This window comes from Palaemon carinicauda, chromosome 10 (genome assembly GCF_036898095.1).
Source record: "Palaemon carinicauda isolate YSFRI2023 chromosome 10, ASM3689809v2, whole genome shotgun sequence".
In the NCBI taxonomy this organism is placed as follows: Eukaryota; Metazoa; Arthropoda; class Malacostraca; order Decapoda; family Palaemonidae; genus Palaemon; species Palaemon carinicauda.
The window spans coordinates 53,442,815-53,450,314 of NC_090734.1; positions in this window are offsets into that span (position 1 = coordinate 53,442,815).

Sequence of the window (7,500 nt, forward strand, 5' to 3'; positions counted from 1 at the left end):
TCGCCAGATTTCCTTTTTCGTCAATTTATGGTGTCTTCTCACTTGGCCTGCCTTTTTTGCAATATATATGAGTTATGTGTCACTCTCATCATATATGCTTCCCACATATATTTATTTTTCTTGTTTTTATTGATTATGCTCTCATTCAATATGTTCTCTACCTCCTAAAGCTAATCTCACTTTTTTTTCCTCTCCCTCTCCTTATCTTTATGTTGTTTTAATACTTTAGTCATTTTTAAAGCTTCTACTAATCCATGAGTAATAAATAGGGGCGGGGACTATCTTATTATATACTTTTAATGAAAATTTTGGTTTAGCTCCCAGTTCCTATCCTAGATTTTTTTTTTTTAAACGTGTTATTCTAATCTTCATAATATCATTTTGTTTATTAAATATTCTTCTTTCTTTGTTATTACATAATTTCCATGGGCAACACTTGTTGGCTGTACTATGTATACGTATTTTCATCAAGAATCTATGTATATTTGTTCATTACCGTAATTTCTTGATTTTGCGTTTTTAATAAGCAATATCTCATTTTTACTCAAATAAAATATATTTTCACTTTAACTTTTTTTTCATTCAAATATATTGGCATGTTTTAAAATCCCCTCCGGGACTCACTAAATAAGAATATGTCATATGCTAGTTTTGAGTTGTTAAGATATTCCCCATAAATGTTAATTCATGTATTTTGGGGGGAATCTAAAATATTAAAAACTTACAGGTACTGTTTGTCAAAATCAGCATTTCTCCAGTAACTTTATGCAGTTTTATTAGTATCGTAGTACCTATATGGATATCTAGCTTATAAGTTTAGTAATATAATATTTATATATTTGTTATCTTTAAACAGCTTTAATTAGTGCTCATGTTTTGACACGATCAAACGTTTTCTCATAGTCTATAGTTGTCATATATAATGATTTGCCATATTTAAGATTTTCCAATGATTAGATAATTACATGGATATGATAATGTATAATGTATATATATATATATATATTATATATATATATATATATATATATATATATATATATATATATATATATATATATATATATATATATATATATATATATATATATATATATATATATATATATATATATATATATATATATATATTTAACAATAAGTACATAAAGCAAGAATTCGATAGGAATAAGTATGGGAGAGTTGTCGACAGTTATTATCTTTCTTTGTGACTAGATTCAGAAGAATATTATCATTTAAAAGGCAGGGTAGGACTAAAAATCATAAAGAGTGGAAAATAGAGAAGGTTTGGGCATGCTCTTTGCAATCCCCAAGTAAGATTAGTTTACTAAACCTTTAGGTGGGCTCCAAAAAGCACTAAATTAGTTGGGAGACCAATACCTGCCGGGCCGAACACTATGAAACTTGAAGTAGGAGAGGTTGAGTGGAAAAATATTTAATTTTAAATTAAGTTTGATATAGAGACAACTGGTAAAATCTAACCTAGACCCTGGGCATCAATAGGAGTAGGAGAAGATGACGATGAAGATGATGATGATGTAGCTAGATTATATGTCATTATCACCTCAGTCTCTAATTATTATTATTATTATTACTATCCAAGCTACAACCCTAGTTGGAAAAGCAAGATGCTATAAGCCCAGGGGCTCCAACAGGGAAAAATAGCCCAGTGAGGAAAGGAAATAAGGAAATAAATAAATGAAGAGAACAAATTAACAATAAATCATTCTAAAAACAGTAACAACGTCAAAACAGACATGTCATATATAAACTATTAACAACATCAAAAACAAATATGTCATAAATAAACTATAAAAGACTCAAGTCCGCCTGGTCAACAAAAAAGCATTTGTTCCAACTTTGAACTTTTGAAGTTCTACTGATTCAACCACCCGGTTAGGAAGATCATTCCACAACTTGGTAACAGCTGGAATAAAACTTCTAGAGTACTGTGTAGTATTGAGCCTCGTGATGGAGAAGGCCTGGCTATTAGAATTAACTGCCTGCCTAGTATTACGAACAGGATAGAATTGTCCAGGGAGATCGGAATGTAAAGGATGGTCAGAGTTATTAAAAATCTTATGCAACATGCATAATGAACTAATTGAACGACGATGCCAAAGATTAATATCTAGATCAGGAATAAGAAATTTAATAGACCGTAAGTTTCTGTCCAACAAATTAAGATGAGAATCAGCAGCTGAAGACCAGACAGGAGAACAATACTCAAAACAAGGTAGAATGAAAGAATTAAAACACTTCTTCAGAATAGATTGATCACCGAAAATCTTGAAAGACTTTCTCAATAAGCCTATTTTTTGTGCAATTGAAGAAGACACAGACCTTATATGTTTCTCAAAAGTAAATTTACTGTCGAGAATCACACCTAAAATTTTGAAAGAGTCATACATATTTAAAGAAACATTATCAATACTGAGATCCGGATGTTGAGGAGCCACCGTCCTTGACCTACTTACAATCATACTTTGAGTTTTGTTAGGATTCAACTTCATACCCCATAATTTGCACCATGCACTAATTCTAGCTAAATCTCTATTAAGGGATTCACCAACCCTAGATCTACATTCAGGGGATGGAATTGATGCAAAGAGAGTAGCATCATCTGCATATGCAACAAGCTTGTTTTCTAGGCCAAACCACATGTCATGTGTATATAGTATGAAAAGTAATGGGCCAAGAACACTACCCTGTGGAACACCGGATATCACATTCCTATAATCACTATGGTGCCCATCAACAACAACTCTGAGATTTATTACTTAAAAAATCAAAAGTAATGCTAAGAAACGACCCACCCACTCCCAACTGTTTCAGTTTGAAAACAAGGGCCTCATGGTCAAAGGCAGCACTAAAATCCAGGCCAATCATACGAACTTCCCGACCACAATCAAGGGATTTCTGTACAGCATTGGAGATTGTAAGAAGGGCATCACATGCTCCAAGGCCTTTACGAAAACCAAATTGCAAACTAGGGAGTAGATGATTACCTTCAGCAAACCTATTAAGACGTTTTGCCAGAAGACGTTCAAAAACTTTAGATAATATGGGAGTTATGGAAATTGGGCGGTAATCAGTGGGACTTGAGCTACCACAAACACATTTACATAGAGGAGTAACATTACCAATTCTCCAACAAGTGCTAAAAGCTCCTCTTCTTGCTAACTTGCGAAAAATAACAGATAACTTTGGAGCTAAGAAATCTGCGGTCTTTATAAAAAACAAAGGAAAAATACCATTTGGGTCTACACCTCCATAAGCATCAAGGTCCATCAACAGAGCTTTAATCTCACGAGATCGAGAAGCTAAACTAGTTAGTTTAGCCTCAGGAAAACCGGAATAAGGATGTTCAAGTTTTTCATTACTCTGTTTACTGTCAAAAACATCAGCCAAAAGGGTTGCCTTTTCCTTTGGACAGTGAGTGACTGAGCCATCTGGTTCAAGTAAAGGAGGAACTGTTGCATCTACACCAAAGAGTGCAGATTTAAGGGTAGACCACCATTTATGTTCCTGCCTTGTACCAGAAAGTGATTCTTTTATGGTTAAATTGTACTCCTTTTCAGTTGAGGCATAAACTCTCTGAGCAAAAGCTCGAAGCTGAGTATAGTTGTTCCAGGTCAAATCTGATCCGGGTTTGATTCCCAGGCAAACCAACAGCTCTTATCTTAGAGTTGATTCCCCCGTGAGTCTCTCATTCCAAATTATAGAGAAATTTCAGATAATAGAAAGAGTATAATATAAGGGTTATATGAATATTAAAATCACATGTAATTATGACAAAATTTTATGTTAATCAATTACCAAGATCAAAACTTACCAACAACCTAAAATGTATGAGCTGGTTTGATCTCAAGTCTATTTGGAAAAACCTGAAGTCAACAGGTATAAGTATGAGAAAATTGTCATCAAATCCTATCTTTCTTTATTGCTAGATGGTATATAATTTTCACAAAAGTTTCTTGGACTCGGATCAATTCCCCGGCCGACAAGAAGCTATTGTGTTTCAGTTTATTTCCCCCTCGGCCTCTAATCCTGCGATATCGGAAGAGTCCATATAAAAAGATAATAATAATATATTGCCTATTTAAATATGTAAAACACGTCTATATATATATATATATATATATATATATATATATATATATATATATATATATATATATATATATATATATATATATCTATATATATATATATATATATATATATATATATATATATATATATATATATATATATATATATATATATATATATATATATATATATATATATATACACAGAGAGAGAGAGAGAGAGAGAGAGAGAGAGAGAGAGAGAGAGAGAGAGAGAAAGAGATAGATAGATAGATATATGTATATATATATATATATATATATATATATATATATATATATATATATATATATATATATATATATATATATATATATCTATATATATATATATATATATATATATATATATATATATATATATATATATATATATATATATATATATATATATATCATAGACTCCTTTAAGGAAGGACTGGAACGTCCCCTGTTCGGGGTTTTTAACTTGAGTCTGAATGATTAACTTGAGTCTGGACTAAAATGACTTCTAGAAGGGCTAGAAACAAGTTCTCGTGATCAATATGGGGGTTTTTGAGGATTGTGAGTTCAATAGTAACATTTTCAACACCATCTGGGGTCATCTTCAAGGTCTAAAGGTTATTTATCAAGGTCAAATTTGTGAATTTTGGTAATTTTTGCTCGTTTTCTGTGTGTAACTCATAAATGGTGAGAGATAGCTGATTATAATATGAGGCAAGTCTGCAGATCTCTCCGAATTTAATATATATTGTCATATCTCGTCCTTCAAGAAAGGACTGGAACATCCCCTGATCGGGGTTTTTAACTTGAGTCTGAAGGATTAACTTGAGTCCTGGACTAAAATGACTTCTAAGAAGGGCTAGAAACACGTTATCTGAGTCAAAATGGGGGTTTTTGAGGACGGTGAGTTCAATAGTGACATTTTTTAACACCACCTGGGGTCATCTTCATCATCTTCAAGGTCAAAAGGTCATATTTCAAGGTCAAAATAGTGAATTTTGGTAATTTTTACTCGTTTTTGTGTGTAACTCATAGATGGTGAGGGATGGCTGATTATAATAAGAGGCAAGTCTGTAGTTCTGTCCAAATTTAAAATATATTGTCAAATATTGTATTACTCAAACATTCCAAACAAGCCCTAAAACAATGAAACACTAAAATAAGAAATAAAGAACGGTATTTCTCATCACAACAAAACTCAAAGACATTAACATTTGATTAGATAAACATCGCTAGATGGAGAGCTTTTCTTGCCTCCTGAGGCATCTCACAGCCTTTTCTTTGTCACTTACATTGAGAACCTGAGCTTTCAATAGAATGTTGGCTAAAGTCATACATGCTGCATTATTAGTAGCTAAAGGTGCATCTACAAAAGATAACAATTCAGCAAAATGAAAGCGGCAATGCATTTCAGTCATGGCATGCAAATTATAGGCATTATGTACAAAAAAGACAGTTGAAATAGTTGGCACACTCAGTCCACCTCTATTCAAATGATCTAAGAACTCAGATGACACCTCGTTACCATCTTCATCATCCATGATATCCTCCATACTAGTGCTATTACAATATTTATGAATAAGGTATCCAGCCAAATATACAACTTTATGCTTAAGGTTATCAGCAGACCTCAAGAGCTCCCAAGTGTCTTGAGGAGTGATCTCGTCAATTAGTTCACTTCGCTCATCTGGATTTATGGAAGAAGTACAATTCTTGTCGCAATCAAGCACACGAGAAATAGATTCTGGCATAATGTCATGCTTTAGAAGTTTCTGCAAATTTGTAACTTTTGCTGCAGCCATAATGTCAACTACAACAATGTAGAAGTTTCCACCACTTCTTTGCCTGGCTTGACCGAAAACGTTTCCAAGGATTCATCCGCAAATATAGCAGGAAGAACATAGTCAAAGTCTTTCTCTGCCAGAAGCAATTTGGCAGCAGCCACATTATTACGTGTAGACACAATGAATGCTTCAGCAGTTTGCTTAGTTATCTTCAGCTTACAACCACTACCTCCTTGCCATGTGCAGGTCGATATAATTTGGCAGGCATCCTTCAACTTAGTGAAAGATGTACAGTCTGCTGTCCAAGGCTGTCTGGATTCGTCACGTAGATGTCTAGCTGAGAAACGGTCTTTCACATTCATCATCTTGAACCACTTACTCATTATCTGGGTGAAAATGATGGTGCCTTCGCTGATGCCCAATGAATCCTTGAAGGTCTTTAAGGCAGCGACAGTCTTGTCATTGAACACCTGACATACTAAGGGTACGCTCTGGCGTTGAAGGGGTTTGGGGAAAACAGCGGTGTGCATCAGCTTGGTTAAGCGAATAGGAGTAGCTCGGTTGATCTCATAAAGCTTCCGAATATCACTCCAGTAAGCTTTGTACTCATTGCCATGTACAAGAAATGAGAGTGTCTGGCCATCAACAGTAATCCAGTTGTTACGAACATTTTTGAAGATGTGCACGTAGTCGTACACTAAGAACATAGATTGCTCTTGAATGGATAGCACTTGACAACTTCCAGGTCCTCCAAGTTTCGAATAAACACTGCAATTGGTATTGCAATTGTCACATATCAAAGAAATCACACTGCCGCCAGCACCAACTACAGCTGAAGCAGCTTCAGTAAGAAGTTCACTCAGCTTATCGGCAGCTAGCTTTTTGCAGGGTAAAACGCGTAGAATATAGCGTGGACCACCAAAATGGCAGGCAACTTCAACAACCATAGCATGTGAAGCAAGCATTTCATGGTCACTACCCGCTGCAACGTTTTGAGCATATCCTAGAACATGTCCTCCAGAAAATCGCAATGTCTCAATTACCTTTACTTCATCAAACATTAGATTCACCAAACGCTGCTGCGGCTTAAGCTGGTCGAATAACGTTTTGAGGTTGGAGTCCTGCAGACTACTAGAAAGCACCTCTTTTATCTTTTTTGTTGATGGTAGAATGATTAAGCCAGATCGACGAATCATTTTGTATGCACTGGGTGATATGTTGTGAAGCTGCATTGCGAATATCAGAGTGTCGGTATGAAATCGACGACCATCAGGAGGTTTGAACACTAGCCGCAGCTGTGACAGAATGAAGGTTAAATGAGGAAGCTCGTGTGCCTCAGTCATTTTGCAGAGCTGGCTTATTATGTACTGAAGACTTTCCTGGCTTGTGTACTCATAGGTGTTTACCTGTTCAGTTATGGATCTAATCTGTGACCATTTTGAGAGCAAGCTGTTCTTTTGCAAAGGAAAAAGTCGTTTAGGCACCTCAATGCCATCTTTCTCAATTCTATTCAAGAATAGGAATCCAAAAGGTGAGTTGACTTGTTGTAGATAAAAGAACTGCTTGACAGTTTGTCCAGTAGCGTCAGTTCTTGATAGGTA